This window comes from Lissotriton helveticus, chromosome 6 (genome assembly GCF_964261635.1).
Source record: "Lissotriton helveticus chromosome 6, aLisHel1.1, whole genome shotgun sequence".
Taxonomy (NCBI): domain Eukaryota; kingdom Metazoa; phylum Chordata; class Amphibia; order Caudata; family Salamandridae; genus Lissotriton; species Lissotriton helveticus.
In genome coordinates this window covers 2,086,512,843-2,086,530,753 of record NC_136067.1, presented here as the reverse complement: position 1 = coordinate 2,086,530,753, position 17,911 = coordinate 2,086,512,843, and the positions used below count along the sequence as shown (strand labels likewise).

Here is a 17,911-nt window from a genome sequence, read left to right as displayed (position 1 = left end):
TGTATAAATGAATAAGAAAGAACAACCCTGAGGCTGACTGATCGTCCTCTAAACCCTTTCTTCCCTCATCCAACCCCCTTTATTATGTGATCCACCAGAGATCGCAGAACACACATGCTGAGGTGATTGGCGGCATACAGGCATCTGCTTATTTGCAAGGAAGGGACTCTCCAGCTGGAGTTTCTTACAAACATTTAAACTTACAGAAATGTTTACCATTATTCCAGTCCTGCCTGTGTTGCAGGCAAGTCTCAGCGAGTGAAGGACCGGGCGCAAAGACTGAAGGAAACAGAATCATTACTAATGCAGGTCTTCCCTTGCATATTTCTCTTCTTGCTTAATAAGTTTAACCCCTTCGGTGCTCAGGACGGCCCCCAGCCGTCACGTGTCATGGTGGGCATGTGCTAACTCTGCCCACTCTCTTTTTCACCCACACATCGTGCAAGGGGTTAACATGAGTCATTATTAAAAGTTAAAATCACTTCACTGTCCCTTTAGTCATTTGTTGAAATGTAGCATCTCAGTGTAGGTTTTTATTCTGATCGAATATTGCGTGGCCTGTTTGTCGTGTTCTGCTGCACACAAGACACTCAGGACACAGTGTGGATATTTCAGGTACCTTTATTCTTTACTTCGTTACAGCTTCTCAGTGCGGCGATCCCGCGACCTCCTACCTCGAGGTCCTGTCCCAGTGTGTCCTCGTTCCCTCCCCTGACCGGATGTGGAGTCCGGTGTCCCCTGTCCCCCACCCTGTGCCCAGGGTCCTAGTGCCAGTGTTCACGGCACGACATCTCCCCCTTTGTTGTGAACAAAACAGAAAAAGCGAGAGAGAGAGAGAGAGATCTTTACCTCTACCCCTCAAGCGTATGTGTGTCCATTGCTTCTGTCTCTTTACATCTCCTCAATCAGTCTTTTAGTCTTCTTGCACTCCCTTCTTGGTCGTGGGTCTCTGACGTCAGTTGGTGATTCTGTTTGTGAATTTTCTAATGTCCGTTCCTGCTTCGGGGTCTCGTCGTCTTCAGTTTTCAGTTCCCTGAAATGGGAGCTGTTCCGCGTGATGTGATATTGACCGGTGGATGCCTTGATCATTGGCCCCTTGACTTCTGTCACCTTCAAAGGATCTTTTGAGAAGGCGCTGTCCGATTTTCTTACTCGTCTCTGTTTCACTAGCACGGTGTCCCCTTCTTTTATGTTGTGCTGGCCGCATGTCTTCTCTGGTCTGTGTATGTTTAAATTTTTGCTTTCTGTTCCTTGTCTCTTGCCGCGATGTCCTTTTGTTCTGTGTTCTCCACTGCTTTTATCTGTGGCAATCTCGTTCTGCTTGCGCGCCCTAGTACCAATTCTGCAGGGCATCTCCCAGTGGAGCTGTGGGGGGTGTTGCGATAGTCTCTTAGTACTTGACATAGGGCCTGCCCAGTGGATATTTGTGTCAGTTTTGCCCTCTGTATTGCCTTCTTGATTGTCCCCATGAACCGTTCTGCCATGCCATTCGCCTGTGGCCACAGTGGTGTTATTCTTCTGTGATTTACTCCCAGATACACCATGAACCTCTTGAATTCTTCGCCTGAGAATGGCGGGCCATTGTCCGTTTTTAGTGCCTGTGGTGAGCCCCATGCTGCGAACACGTCATCGAGCACTGGCAGTGTTGCATTTGCTGACGTTGATGCGACAGGTCTCACTATTGGGAACCTTGAGTATTCATCGATGATTACCAGCAGGTATCTTCCTGTCTCCAGGGGTCCATAGAAATCTGCTGCCAGCTCTGTCCACACCGCCTTCGGTAGTGGGGACATTTGCAGCGGTTCTGGTTTTGATGACGGTCCTGTTATTTGACAAATGTGACAACGTGTCACCATTTCTTACACCATATTGTCTAGTCCCGGAAACCACACTTTTTCCCGCTGCATTTTTTTTGTTGCTACAATTCCTCTGTGTGATTCATGCGCTAGTTCCACTGTTCTTTTTCTCAGTGTCCGGGGCATTACTATCCGAGTGCCTCTCATTATTATTCCATTTCCGCACTCCGATAGTTCTTCACTTATCTTTTTGAAGGCGAGCAGTTCCTCTTTCTCTACCCCTCTTTCCACATTACTGTTGCTATTCACGTGCCTCCATCTTTGTTGTTTGGTGATCTTCATTGATTCCTGCATGGTGTGAACTTGTTTTGTCTCGTACTCCAGCTCTTCCAGTGTTATTGTTGTCGGTGTACTGAGCTTCAATGCAAAATTGAGATATTCCTTTGCCATTGTTGTTGCTTGTGATGCTTGTGGCAGAGGGTGCCGTGACACATAATCAGCTGGGTTTTGCTCTTTTCCTGGCTTGTGAATGATCTTGAAGTTGTAGTCCATTAATCTGATTCCCCATCTCTCTATTCTGGGCGGTATCTTCGCGTTCGGATTACCATAAATTGTTGTGAGTGCCTGGTGGTCTGTTATGATTGTAAACGGTTTCCCATAGATGAACATGTGGTAATGTTCGTAGGCCCACACCACTGCCAAGCTCTCTTTTTCTGGTTGAGAGTATGCCTTTTCAACTTCGACAAGCTCTTGCTTCCATATGCCACTATATGTCTTGGGGAGTCCCTCCCTGGTTGATGCTGTGCCAGTATAGCTCCCAGTCCCACTGGGCTTGCATCTACTGTCAGTTCGGTGCATAGTCTTGGGTCGAAGTAGGCCAGGTGATCCACTGCTGTGACGGCCTCTCTTATTTCTTCGAACGCCTTGCTGCATTCGTCGGTCCACAAGAAACTCTGTCCTTGCTTTGTCAGCTCTCTTAGTGGTGCGCTTACAGTGGCAAAGTCTTTGATGTACCTTGCGTAGTAACTTACTAGACCGAGGAATGACCTTATTTCAGCTACGTCTGTTGGCTTCTTTGCTTTTTCCAATGTTTCCACCTTGCTATGATCCGGCCGCATCCCTTTTCTGGAGAATATGTGACCGAAGAAAACCAGTTAATTTCGCCCTAGCTCGCACTTATCTTCATTCAGTGTCAAGCCGGACTGCTCCAGGTGTGAGCACACTTCTCTTAGAGCTTTGTCATGCTCTTTCGTCTGACTTGCCAAATACTAGAGGAGTGGCAGGGTATGCTCAGACATGAGTCCCTTGCTCACTGCACCATCAGGATTCAAGCAAGCCGGGCCGAAGACGGCTGCAATGCCAGAAACCGGTCCCCGGAAGCTTGTTTCCTTTCCAGTAAAGAATTGGCTTGGTAGTTTGGTCTGCCCTGTTCCCATGATGCACTGGGCCAGGGACAGACTAATTTGCATGTAGCCAGGTTCTGAACTGGGATGGTGCAGTGAGCTAAAAAACGGTGATGGATCAAGCCCTGATCTTTTGACTGGGTATGAGTGTTCTGTTTAATTCAGATGCTCTGTCCATCACCACCCCCTTTTCTGAATCGTTTTAGCTTTCCTAGCCCTTGTAATAGCTTGGGGTATTCTCTCAGAATGTTTTTCCTTTCTGACATGTTGTATGTCATTGCCATGAGACCCATTACTTGAGCTGTGACATTGCTTAGTAGGCATGGCGCCGGGATGTCTCCTTTCAGCACGTGCATTTCTTCAATTGTCCTCTGATCTTTGCATGTCAGTTCTTCTTTGAATTTTCCCAGGTTTATCACTGGTCTCTTATACTCTCACCCGAGATGGTTTTAGAATTGGCTTTACTTTCATCTTTTCATATTCGGAGACGCACATGATGTTGCATGTTGCACCACTGTCCAGGACAAATTCTGCCTCATGCGGCCCCGCCTTTATGTTCACCGACTCAGTTTTCTTTATTTTCTTTTTGTCTAGCAGGCATATCCTCTCTTCATCTTCTTCTTCATCTTCCTCTTCCGTTTCTGACTCTGTGGTAACATTTGTCATGAGATATAATCCTGACTCTATTGATGAGCCTCTTGCCCCTGTCTCGACATGCCTGATGTGTCTGCTTATTGGCGTTCGCGCTCTCCCTGGCCTTCCTCGGTCGTTTCGGAACTGCCTCCCTTGGCACACACTGGCATAGTGGTCTCTTCCATTGCACTTTCTGCAGGTCTGGCCGAAGGCCGGGCATGGGCCTCTGTGTGGGACCTCAAGTCCGCACCTGTAGCATGTTCTTTTCTTCCGGCTGTCTATTCACCGCCTGTTCACTCTTTTCCTTTTTCCAGCCTCCTGAGTGGTTGTTGTTTGTCATTCTCTGAATCTGTTCTATGCCTCTTGGTTTACCTCGTTCCATTTCTTTGGCATGTGCTGTCGCTCTGGCTTCAGCCCTTCCAGCGCTAGTATGTTCTCCAGTGAGATTGGTTCCTTTAGGATCCTTGTTCGGAAATCAATGTCACGACAGCCTTCGATGATGCGCAATCTTATTGCCTGTTCGTTGTCGAATTTGTCAAACTCACAATGCGTTACTAGTTTCCGCAACCTCGTTGCAAAATCGTCCAGCGATTCGTCTGCTTGTTGGAATGCGATCATGAAGCTGTACCGTTCTAAATCAACATTTCTCTGGGGGTCAAATTTGTCCGTTAGGCATTTCCTTAGCTTCTCATAGGTGCTGATCTCTTCTTTTGGCAGTGTCACTAGTAGGTCCTCTACCTCATCTCCTACTAAGTTCAGAAATAGACCTAGTGTCTTGGCTGCTGTTACGTCAGTCGCCTCCACATAGTTTTCAAGCCTTCTGAATCCCACCTTCGTCTCGCCAGTTGTCGTGTTCTGCTGCACACAAGACACTCAGGACACAGTGTGGATATTTCAGGTACCTTTATTCTTTACTTCGTTACAGCTTCTCAGTGCGGCGATCCCCTGACCTCCTACCTCGAGGTCCTGTCCCAGTGTGTCCTCGTTCCCTCCCCTGACCGGATGTGGTGTCCGGTGTCCCCTGTCCCCCACCCTGTGCCCAGGGTCCTAGTGCCAGTGTCCACGGCACAACATCGTTGGGAGAGGATAGGCATTGCTCTCTTGGTAGCTTGTTATTGAGTATAGTGAGGTTGCAAGATAAAGACCTCCAATTTCATAGGACCAGCCTGTTTCTGCATCAAGGTTGTCCTGTATTTCGAAATAATTCTGTGGCTCAGTTTTTTTTGTTGGCTGTTGTGTTCCTTAATTATAATTGCTCTACCGTTGACTTATTGGGGGTGTAGGGATTGGCAGCACCACAGCAAGTGCACTAACAGCAGATTTTGCAGACCTAGTCAGAGAAGTGACGGTGGTAACATGACTCCTTTCTATACATCAGGTTACCCAGTTTTGCATCCCAGCCTCTCCCTTTGGATAAAAGAGATGGAAGATTCATGTGGTAATGACGAGCACGAGCCTGAGAGGCAGCACATTCCAGGCACCAGGATTGGTAAGAACCCCTTACAGTGAATGTCCATGCCCCAAAGCACATGATACATGGATTTGATTTGGGTATCGGGATGGACCATAGCAAGAATGCTGGCGATGGGGGGAGGAGCTTCGCGCGCAACCGTGATGGTTGCGTGAGCACAGGGCTCCCGGACCTTCGTCACCTCCGCCGCCTATCCTGCATCTTATCCTGGTTACGACGACGGGTCGTTAATGGCACAACCCGGCTGACCTAATAGTCGTTTTCAGATTCTGGTTTGGACTTTGGGAGCCGAGGTTACGGGCTCCTGAACTTTTCTGGACTGCTCCTCGGTGCTGCCCCGGGCTCGATTTCTCTGCCAGCCGGGCAGTAATCGAACAACAACGGCTTGCCCGAGTCTCCTCTGCTCTGCCATTCACTTTCGGTTTCGTTTTTGGCTTTGAGACCTCTCCGACTCTGGTTTGCCCTGCCCTGCCCTGGTCACATTCTGCTTTGCTACTCCACCTCGAGTGCCGCGTTGGCCTATTGTGGTTCATCGTGTGGTGTGAAGTGCCCACTTTATCTTACGAACCCGTTTTGGGTGCATCGAGTCTAGCCATTTTCACCAGGTCCAAGGCTCCCCTCCGGGGCACTGTATCCAAGATGGCCACCAAGCCCGAGGGGGAGAAGCGCAAGATCAAGCCGGCTCTCCGTGGGAGTTCCATACAGTCAAACGTCATGGACAGGTACACACTCTCTAAGGGCTCTCCGGGGGGACCGAATAAACCCCCGAGCAACGTCGGAGATGATTCCTTGACGGGTGAGGACTTGACGCTGCGAGATGTCATGGGCGCCATTGCTGGCATGAAGGCCTCGCTGGGTCAACAGTATGAAGCCTTGGCCCACAAACTGGACATCGTTGCTATTGATGTCACTCTGATCAGGGCAGATCTAGCCAAGACCAATGAAAAGGTCAAGTCTCTTGATTTGAAGACCTCCAGTCTCACCACCGACGTCTCTGATCTACAGGCTGAGGTCAGCAACCTGCCATCCTCACATGACTTTTTCTCTCGTCGACTGGAGGATTTTGAAAGCCGTGCACGACGGAACAACATTCGTGTGGTTGGTGTCCCTGAAAAATCAGATGCCTCATCGGCCGACCTGCTTGTGGAGGACCTTGTTGTGAACCACCTCGCTCCCAAGGGCCTCAGTAAGTTCTTCGCTGTGGAACGGGCTCATAGGATACCGGGAGGAAAGCCCAAGCAGGGGGCCACCCCACGACCCATTATTGCTAGAATTTTCAACTTTCGGGACAGAGACGCGATCCTGCAAGCATCGCGCCAGAGTGGTCCCACTGCCTTTGAAAACACTACAGTGAGTTTTTACCCGGACTTCACACAGCAGGTACAGAAGCAGCGACTGGGGTTCCAAGGGGTGAAAAAGAGACTGAGACACAGGGACATGAAGTATCCTATGCTCTTCCCAGCCCGGCTACGTGTGGTATACGAGGATCGGACATTCTTCTTTGACCATCCTGAGGCCGCAGGAGACTGGCTTGACACACTGCCCATGCGGCAAGAACACTCTGAACATTCCGGAAGGGCTGGGGGCGGTCCGGTGGAGCAGGAATAGGGAGCGAGCTCGGCTCCCGGATCTACGCATTGACTTTCAGCAGTGGTTTGATGCTAAGCTAATTCGATTGCTACTGGACTGTCCTTCGGGGGTATGGGCAGGGGGTGGGTGAGTCTTTCCTCCTCTAGGGTTCTTTTCGTAGATTAGTTGTATGTTAGGGCGACAGGCACACTGCAAGTTGGGGTGGCTTTCGAGTCTCACGCAGGGGTGCAGGGTGGGGGGTATGGTGTTGGGTGTTTGTTGGGGGGTAGGAGGGGTGAAGTTCCTGTTCTTTTGTTTCTTTCAAGGCAATGTACTGATGATCTCCTGTAGAACTGTGTTGCATCTGTCGTGGGGTGGGGGCGAGGTTGGTTTCTGGGATGGGGGTAGGGGATTGAGGTTATTGTGCTGGAACGTCAATGGGTTGGGAGATAGGATAAAACGGGAGGTGGTGCTACAACTGCTACGGCGTTTATCCCCTGATGTGGTGTTGCTACAGGAGACGCACTTATGAACAGGCGTGGTTACCGTCTCTTAGCGCACTCTGGATTTACCTCTGGCTCTAGGGGGGTTGGTATTCTAGTTAGGAACTCCCTCCCTCTTGAGGTTGACGATATTATTCTCGATGATAGGGGGCGGTACGCTGCCATTGTTGGGCGCTGGGAGGGGAGGGTCATCACCCTACTCTCTGTCTATGTTCCGCCCGGCCTGCAGACTACTACCTTTGCCGATTTGGGAAAAGTGATCCTGGGGGTCCCAGAGGGTCAGCTGGTGGTGGGTGGAGATTTTAATTCTGTGGTGTCCGGGATGTGCGATCGCTACCCTCCCAGGGAAATTGCGAAGTCTCAATCCTGGTTGGGTGGCTTCTTGGACACTCTGGGACTGGTCGATTGTTGGAGGCTGCTCCACTCAGGGCAATTGCAGTACACGTTCCACTCCGGTGCCCACGGTAGTCTCTCAAGACTAGATTACGTGCTGATGCCCTCTCCACAGGCCGCCTCTATCAGGGAGATTAAACATCTGGCCAGGGGTGTTTCGGACCACTCCCCATTATGGTTGGGCATAGACACGAAGCTGGGAACGGAGGGTCGGGTGGCTCCGATTAACCCCTGGTATCTCCGGGACCTTAAGGTGCGGGCGGAACTTATTAAAGCTGGATCATTACTTTTGCGGAGAATGTGGGCTCCGTATCCTCCTCTGTCTCACTATGGGAAGCATACAAGACTGTAATTCGGGGCCAGGCCCTTTCCTTAGTCAGCAATGTCAAGAAATGTAAACAGGAGGCGGCCGAAAATGAAATAACTGCTTTGGAAGGGGAGTTGGAATTGGGGGTTACCCAAGATAGGCTACACCTCCTTGGTCTTAAGCAACTAGATTATAGAGCACTGGTTACTGACGCTGCAAAAGTCATGAGCACAGAGCAGCAAGGACGTTTGTATGATGTGGGTGACAAAGCGGGGAAACTACTTGCGTGGTTGGATAAGAAGGAGTGTGCTAGTCATGTGGTTCCGGTGATTGAGAGTGCGAATGGAGCGAGAATAACTGGCCCTGCTGAGATAGTGGAGTGTTTTGCGGAGTATTTCCGGGATGTCTATTCCCCTGTGTCAGATAGACCTGAGCAGGACTCTCGGCTGCTTTTGCGGGATATCGCGTTGCCCTGTTTGTCTGACCCTGAAAGGGAGCTCCTCGATGCCACACCTACTGTCGAGGAGGTGGCGATTGCTATCCGCTCGGTTCGGTCGGGGAAGGCCACGGGCCCGAATGGACTCCCCATTGAGCTCTACAAGCTTCGCCCAGATACGATAGATTGTGTGTGCCTCAACTGAGTGGGTAGGGCGTTCCACACTTTTGTCCCTCGGACCTCCATAGTATTACCCCCGGCCCCCCCCCCGGTGTGGTCAATTTGAAGTTGGGGAAAGTTAGCAGATTTTCTGATGTGGACCGCAGAGTGCGTTTGGTTCTATAAGGCTTGATGTTGGATCTTAAATATTCTGGCCCAGTTTCTTTTATGGCCCTGTATGTGGTGGTTAGGATCTTAAAGAGAATCCTTAGGTGAACCAGTAGCCAGTGAAGCTTTTTGAGTGCTGTAGCTGAGGAGGAGTCCCTAGGGAGCATGAGTACCAGTCTCGCCGCAGAATTTTGGACCACTTGTAACCTTTTCACAACCATCTTTTATGTTCCTGCATAGAAACTATTGTAGTAGTCCACGCGAGATAGAATTAGGGCCACTGCAACAGTCTTCCTAGCAGGCAGTGGAAGCAGGTCAAAAAATGTCCGGAGGGTTTTGATGATTTGGAAACACATGCCTGAAGTTGCGAGCGCATGCTTGTGAAATGTAAGTGTGGGGTTGAATTTTATTCCTAGGTTTTCAACTGTATCTGCTGTTGTGGGTGGGGCATCGGAGTCCGAGGGCAACAATTGATGGGGTCTGAAAACATTTGATTTTCCAAACAGCATAATTTCTCTGGGTATAGTGTATTTTTTTATTGCTCACACCTTGTTCCATAGATAACTTTTCCTTTCAAACCATATCTCTACAACCTAATCATACTTTATCTACTCCAGTCTGTCTATTCACCCACCCTTCTTCTTCATGAAATCTCATACTCACACTCCAGTCTCTGCTAATGATCACACTTAACACCTGTTCATCTAGCTTTCCAGAAAAAGCTGAAATAAGCACATGGATCACAAGATTAATACCAATAACCACTGGATTCCCCACTGACCTTAGGTTCCAGAATAACACGCTACTCTCCACCAAGCCCTTAAACAACTTACCAGGGGCAGTAAGAGCTTTATAAGTGCTATTACAGTGCAGTGGTATGGCAATGACTTTCATTGTAACTGGTAAAGGTCTCTTGCGTCTTGGTAACATCTGTGTTATCGTTCACCTTTACGCCATACTACCATCCAGCTCTCTACTCCAGCTCTGTAATTGTGTCCACTTTAAACCTTTTTAAAACAAGTATCTTGCCACACAGCACAGGTTTCATGCTTGGATGCTCCTACCAGTGAGGCAGGCAGATGCATTGATCTGTATTTTCTGAAAGTATTGCAAGGGGATCCCAAGCTTGAGTAACACAGGCTAATCCGAAAATAATGATGCTAAATGCTTCCCATTAAAGGAATGGAACCAGGCCCTCTCTCGCCTTCAACCGCTCCTCTTTTGGATTTTGCACAGAGGGTGGGGATGCATCTAGTATTCTGGGGGATAGAGGAATCCGGTCACAACTCTTATCCTGTTCTCCCCGTGGCACATAAGGTCTGTTGTGAAACAGAAACCATTGGGTTACCAGCTGGATCAGGGAGGGAGAGAGTTGGAGGAGAAGGAAGAGGAAGAGGAAGAGGACGGGAGTGCATGAGGGGCGAGTGGTAGAAGGGGTGGGGAGTAGGGGTAGGAAAGAGGAGACCAGAGGGGGGGGGAGGCTATTTGTGTTGAGCGGCTAGTGAATCTTTGAAAATCATAAAATTTTTTGATGCATAGGGAGCACTGTGCTAGGAGAATAGCGCACACTATCTACACTCATAAGCTGCTTCTACTCTTCCTTGATCTGATGTTGCCGTGCAAGCGCACCAGTATTATGGGATGCAACATATTTTATTTGCACAGAAACTGCTTCTTTTAAGATGGGTAAAAGAATCAATACGGTGACCTCATTTAGTTTAAAATGTCTTTGCTCCTTTTCTGGCCCATTTGAGCTCATATGCTGTGACTTTGTATATTATAATATTGACACTGTACTTGACCTTAAAGGTGTTGGTGACCCGTTGGGGCAAAGACTAAAGATTTATACGTAACATCACCAGCTTCTACATGTTACTCTGTTTACCCCTTGGGATCATATACCGTGAACATGTATGGTATAATAATAACAGGTATGGTGATATCAGAGGAGTTCATGACCCATCAGCACGAAGACTAAAGATTAATAACACATGGTGCTCTCCCTAATCACTCTCATTTTCACTCTACAGGTGATGGGTCCTTGACCACAAAGCTTGAAGACTGGTAAGCCAAAAGGTCTGCGGAGCAGTTAAAAGAGTTTGAGTCTCTCGAGAAAATGTTCAGCTCTTCAGCAATGGCGCTTTCTCGCATAAGCCCAATCAGTTGAGAAGGACACTAGCCGCCCTGTGTGCTGACAGACCGAGTGCCTTCTCAGAATGTGGGACAGGCCTTGTTGTGTTTGCTACACCTGTTGTACACCAGGAGAAGCCATACAAATGCAAAGACTGTGAGAAAAGCTTTGGCAAGAAGTCCAACCTTATAATCCACCAAAGGACACACACAGGAGAAAAGCCTTATAAGTGCGCCCAGTGCGATAAGGGCTTCAGCCACAAATCAAAATTAAACCAGCACCAGTCAACGCACACCGGCGAGCGGCCATTCCAGTGCTCCTTCTGTGAAAAACGCTTCTGCCACAAAGTGTCCCGCAAGCTCCACCAGAGAACACACACTGGAGAGAGGCCTTATAAATGCAGTGTGTGTGGCAAGTGCTTCAGAAGGAACTCCCATCTCATCCAGCACATTAAAACACACTCTGGAGAGACACGAAAAGTTCAGAAACAAGGCCAAAGTTATGGAACATGCAATAGTCGTCAGGTTTCACAAACACCCATACAAGACTTATCGCTTGATATTATGGACTTTATATTGGGAATGTCACCTGTGGACTTTGACAGACTTTAAACCTCCACAGCCCAGCTTAGTCAATCACATGGAAGTACTCTTCTAACGTTGAAAAAGTGACACAGTTAAAGTAGTTAATAATCCAGAGTCTTAGTTTCGCAGCTGAGAAACATGTGGCCATTTCTTACAACAGACTTGAAGATTCATGTGTCAGAGTCATGCCTGTTGAGGGGCACCGTAAGGCTGTTATGAGTTGTGGAATCTGTCCTTTCAATGGAAACAACCCCATACAGCTATAGCCTGATTGCACATTACTAAATATATAACTCTTAAAGCACTGTAAGCATGTAAACAATTCATCTTTTTTCAACAACCTAGCATGCACTGTGTGCAGCCAGTCTTGCACTCTGAAGTATTACATTTTTAGGTCTGGCGTTAGCCAAGACCTTTAGATTTTACTGAAGCTATAAATACCTACTCAAGAGGACCTTCAACAATGCTTCTTAATCTATAGATATGTTGTAATTGTCTTCCACCCACTACAGCCTGCATCATTGGACAGTGGGACAGCCCAATTCTGCCATTGGCTAACTTAACTGTGAGTGACAGCATTCTGTTCTTTCACAGGAGTACATCTGCACACAAAGTAATTCTCTTCCGTGCCAGGGACTACCTTGAGAGCAAAACAATGTTTGCTTTTAGCCCATGTTTTATTTTTATTTTTGTTGATGGTCAAGAAGCTCCCCCAGCAATAAAATACAAACCAATGAAACCAGAGTTGAAAAAGCCAAAAGGCTGGCAACAAACACCAGATCTATTGGCTTTGCCGGTGCTTTTTAAATTGTTGCAGATTATCTTATATTGTGTGTAATACATTTGTATGTAATGCCTTACATATTCATAGTGCTTTCTGTTACAGGTTGGGATCTTGTAGCACTATAGGAACTCAAGTCACTTGTTCCAGATACAAAAACCAGCATTCATAAAGGGTTGCACATACAGCCAGCTGGAGAGCTTGCATAAACTAATGCGCTTTCCTGTCCGAACAATACATTTTGACAGATAGTTTAACTTGCATTCAATATTCATTAGTGTGTGTGCATTGCATTCTATATGTGGTTACCTGTAGGTGAACTGCCAACAAAATAGTTAGGGAAACCTTGGTTCTTTTTATTTACATAGCTGACCCCACCCCCATTAAACTCACAGGTCCCATACTTTTTGGTACTCTTTGACCACTGCACAGATAAAAAAAAATCATGCCTAACATTCTTGATGTCTGCCTTTTTCAAAAACAGTTGTCAGTAGACGGATGGTGCGACAGGGTGAAAATAACGCTTTTGCTGATTAGTCTGTGACCATCCTCAGATTCCACTGTCAGGAGGGCTGCCACATTGATTGTGACTAACAGGCTGAACAGAAAATATGCACTGCAGAAGGAAAGATTTGATTTGTTTTACTTTAAAATGCTTCCTGGCTTTCACTGGAGGCACGCACAAGCTTTTTGTGACATAAGGTGTTGAGAACCAGACTGCCTTTTCAAGAAACCATTGAAAGAAAAACTAACACAAACACAGATCGTTTCTTTTTATTGAAACAATTAGGTTGACTTCAACTGCCATGCCACCAATACCTCCCCATCCTCCCACCCACAACCTCATTTTATATCTCAAATAAATGTAAGACAGATGTTTACTTACATGCATCATTTTTCCTTTGAAATGCTGAATCGGTATCCAGCAAGACATCCTATATCCCTCAGTGCTTGAACTCTTACCACTAACAACGACAGAGTGACTCCAAGGACACTGCATCTGTCCTGCGTAACGATTATGCCGCCTGCTCAAACATATCAGTTAGGAAGTGAACATAACCCACTTTGAGACCCTTACACCGACACCTACCCATTCACTGAACTCACCGTCTGATCATTACTTTACTGTCCTTCTGGGGCTATCGGACATTGCTTTACCAGTCTCGGTAACATTATTGTCACCTCCTCTCCAATTCATCTTCTCTGGAGCCTAAATAACAACTGGTGATCTCTCTTTAAATCACGCACAGTCACATAACAGATACAACCCTATCCACCCTACTCTTAGACTAACTCAATGCCTGGAGCATTACCACCCTATTATCCCCTTATCACAGACCCTGTAACCCAATCTTCTCTTTCCACCATGGGCTCTGACTACTTTTGTTTCTGGTCTGTCATCTAAAATAGAAGTCATCAGAACAATCCTAGATCCACACATAGCTCTGACTCCGCTCCAGCCGCCACCTTCTCCTCGTCTTCTACTTACTTTAATCCCTTGACTCAAAGTTGATAACCCATTTGGTAAACAATGTGGCCCCCATCTGCCCCAGTTCAGGAAAAACCTGACCCTCAAGTCCTATCCATCATCACTCTTTAATCACTCCCTCCTATCAATAATTTTTCCACACTATCTCAAAACTGCAGTTGTCCCACCTTTGCCAAGAAAATAACCCTGCCTCCTTGTCCTCAAAGTATTGCGCTTTTCTCAAAAAACATTCATGCATCAGACATATTCATACACTCCCCTGTTTCTCATCACCGGCTTTCTGATCAAACCTTTGGTCGTGCATCTGTCCATCACAGTCAACTGTGCCCTCTCCTCTTCATTCTTTATGTCTCTACACCATTGATACTGGTGATCACATCACTTTATGATCTACCCTTTTCTATAGTCCCTAGACTAATTCTCATCTTCTCTTTCTAATCACTCCATCCCAATCTCTTATATCTTTTCATTTTTGCCTGTACCTCTTGGAACACCTCATAGATCTGCCCTGTGTCCGATTTTGGTTTTCTTTTCTATCCTGCCTCCCTTGTTGACATGATCTTTTTGGGTTCATTCATGTTCCTTATGTGTGAGGCAGACAGAGGGGTTACTGCTTACCAAGAATTGACTTTTCCTGATTTGTGCAAAAACTTCCTAACCGTCTAATGAAATTAGAAGCTTGGGGTATGATCCATAAAAGAGGACAAGAGGTCACCGCGAGGAATCTAGGTTCAAGGTACTAGGGCGAAGACAAGTTTAGCTCATCAGATCATCAGGTTTGTGCCTTTAATAGTTGTAGGAAGCTGAGACTTCCTTTATGTTCTGTGTTGGTTCCTAGGCTTGCATAGCATATTTTTCTTTGAGATTCATGGCCACCGGGAAATGCATTGTTCTCTTTTTTACATCAAGAGAGTAATTTCTCTGTCTGTAAATTTGAATTTTTAGGCCAGGGCTGTACTGCAGAATCCAATATAACTGGACAGCACAAACCCACTCTTCTGCTGTCTAGCATTTGTATTTTCAAAGCAGTACTGCCGCTGGAGTGCTGATAGCCCTTAGCTGACCAGTTCGGGACTGTGGCGGCGTGGAAGGAACAGGACGAAAACTGGCTCGGGGTAGGTATGTGTTGGACCTGGCCTTGTGGCGTGGTTCCCCCCGTTCCTCAGCACCCCGTTAGCGGAGCCAGGCACCCAGAGTCCCTGCGCAGCACCCCGTTAGCGTAGCCTGCACCCAGAGTTCCCTGGTCGTCCTGCCCCCTGTACGCCCAGACCCCGTAACCGACGACCAGTTCCGCTTGTCCCGTCCCACTCCCGGCTCCGAGCACCTAGAACCTGCATGCCCCACAAGGCCCGGCAGCCATTTTCCTTCCCCGAGACCCCTGACTCCCTGGGCCTAGCGTGACCCCGGCCCCAGCGAAACTCAGACTCCAAGGTGCCCCAGTCCCAGCTGGGGGGTAGAGGGCTCCCCGAGTGAGATAAGCCAGGGAGTTTCGGCCTCCCCTGAGAGACTGGTTTCTGTCACACCTTTGGCCTCCCCCTGTGGGCCAGTTTCAATTGCACCTCTGGCCTCCCCGAGTGCGGGCTCCAGACCCTGCTGAGCGTCTGGGAATTCCCGGGCGCATCTTCATAGGATCAAAGAGCCAACCGCCGGACCTCCCAAACTACCAGCCCCCAAGGCATGAGGCCTCCGCCTACTAGGGTCCCGACATCCTGGACTATATCAAGGCCCGCACCACAACTTGCGGGCAGTTGTATCCTGGACAAGAAAGCCCTGCTGATCTGATTGCGGCTAACCCTTGGGAGAACTGAACCTTTGAATCACTGAGCCCTGCTGACGCTGTCGCGGCTCCTTCTCGTAACACGGAACTGAACCATCGGAGCCCTGCTGACGCTGTCGCGGCTCGTCCTCTCAAAGACCGAACTAAGACCTCGGAGCCCTGCTGACGCTGTCGCGGTTCGAGCTTGAACTCGAAAACATCTGAGCCCTGCTGACGCTGTCGCGGCTCCTCAAGAACATATCCGGATCGAGCACTGCTGACCTCGTCGCGGCTCGAGGAGTACTCTGGTCCGGCTGGACCATCGACGTGAGTGAAGCAGCTAGTACGACCATCACCTTCCGTATCCCCCGGCTCGAGGATTGAGACCTGTGCGCAGGGTACGCTTCGTACTGGCCTAAAGATTAAGACTGTCCCGCTTCCCTCTTTCCGAATTCCTTAAGACTATACGATCCCTCGATCGCTTGTAAATAAGAGTGCTGATTCTTCTTACTGTTTGATAAAGAACTTATTACTGAATACCTACGGTGTGGTGTCCGTTCGTAAGTGTGGTGTGAGCTCAGTGTGTACTCGGCAATATTTGTGGGAGAGGTGGGTCCTGGGGTGGTCAGGTGAGCACAATCTGACCCTCTGAGATCGCCTCTTCTAACAGTATGGTTTTATTTTCTTTATAACACGTTTGTGCCTGCTGGATAGTCTTTCAGCAGTGAACTGTGCGGGGTCCGTGATGGCGGCAGGCACCCAGATCTGTCAGGCAGCTGTTGGATCAGGTCAGGTTCTTCCTCTTCAGTCCAGCGGAGAAGCGTCAGCCCCAAAATAAGGAAAGTAGATAGAGAAAGCGGTCAATGAGACTGTTTATCCAAGTACCACTTCTAAAAAGGGCCGGGAGTGAGGAGACACCTGCTGCACTCGTGTAAACTGTGAACTTTATTTACAGTGGCGCTTTGGTGAAGGTGTGAGGTGTTTGGATACAGAGAAGGGGAGTGAGGAATACGGGAGGGGTTCGGCGTGTGAGTCGGAGCGGCGTGCTCCGAGTTGGTCTACAGGCGTCCCCGCCCAACCCGAGAGACGGTCTCGTACCTGGAGTAGCCATGCTCTCCCGTGAGCGTGGCTCGGGGATGAGAGGGGCCGTTGGCCTCCTGGCTCTGCCTCCATCGACGATGTCTCTCCTGCAGTATTCGGCTCCTCGCTGCTCCCAGGAAATAACACGCTTCTCTTCGACTCTACCGCAGCTCCACTGTTCTCCTCCTCCGCGTCAGTGACGTCGTACACCTTCTGTTGTGTTTCCTGGATTATATCCAGTGATTCTCTGCTGACGTTCTCAGTGGGCGGAGCCTCGTCACAAAAGAAAGCCCTATTAAAGGCTCCCTGTTCCTTTTCTTCGTATGTTTCCTTATCAATGTCCCAGGTCCAGTTCTCCTGTTGAGAAGGAGAGAGAGAGGGTGACGGGTAAAACAGTCCACCGGTTCTGCATGTTTTCATGTGACCCTTGGGGCAGGCCTGCCCGGTCACAGGGACCAAATCGGATAACATGACAAGACCTAAATTATCTTCTCTTTCTCAATTTTCACCAGTCATATTTAGTTGCTATAAACTACTTGGAGTATTGGATTTTTCATAGATTCACATGCTTGAATCATTCCCCGCCGTCAAGATGTGAGTCTCGGAGTTAATTTGCAATAGCAGTACTGGCGCTGCCTATCTGAAAGTCCTCAGTTCAGTGCCACTTTAATAACATACTCATGTCAATGGTTAAGACCCAAACGTCAATGAATGAGGTGAAAGTGTCCCTTAGTATCACCTCACCCAGAGGCCATCTCACCTCCAAATTATACTGCAAGTTGTGGAGTTCCAGAACTCTTTCTTTTCTTGACTTTCAGATAAAGAAAAGACCTCAGAAATACAGCTTTAAACCTAACCATTGGTGGTTTGTGTCGAGCTTCTCCACATCTACTTCTGAATTAGGGAAATTACTTGATTTAGACAGTTAAAATATGATCCAAAACAAATCACAGAAGCCATGTCACTTCGTAGCAGCCGAAGCCCCCTTCTCGAGGGATGACTCAGGCTCATCTCTTAAACCCTGCAAAAGGACAGAAACGCACAAGAATGGCATCTGACGTCTGAGGCTTAATTCTCTTTTAAAGAGCGTGTTAGACTTGTCGGCCTTAGGGTGTCTTCCTCCAACCTTTTTGCCTTACTCTTTCATTTTTGCTGTTTTTGCTTTGGTTGGCCTTGGACTCTGTGCACTTTACCACTGCTAAACAGTGCTAATGTGTGCGTACTCACTCCCTAAAATATGATAGCCTAGGTT

General features: G+C 48.2%; 1 pseudogene; it reads left to right on the top strand.

Annotated features, from left to right (window-relative positions):
• Positions 1–11,580, top strand: part of LOC144763046 (uncharacterized) — a 49,015-nt pseudogene extending 37,435 nt beyond the window's left edge.
• Positions 11,581–17,911: the final 6,331 nt, after the last annotated feature.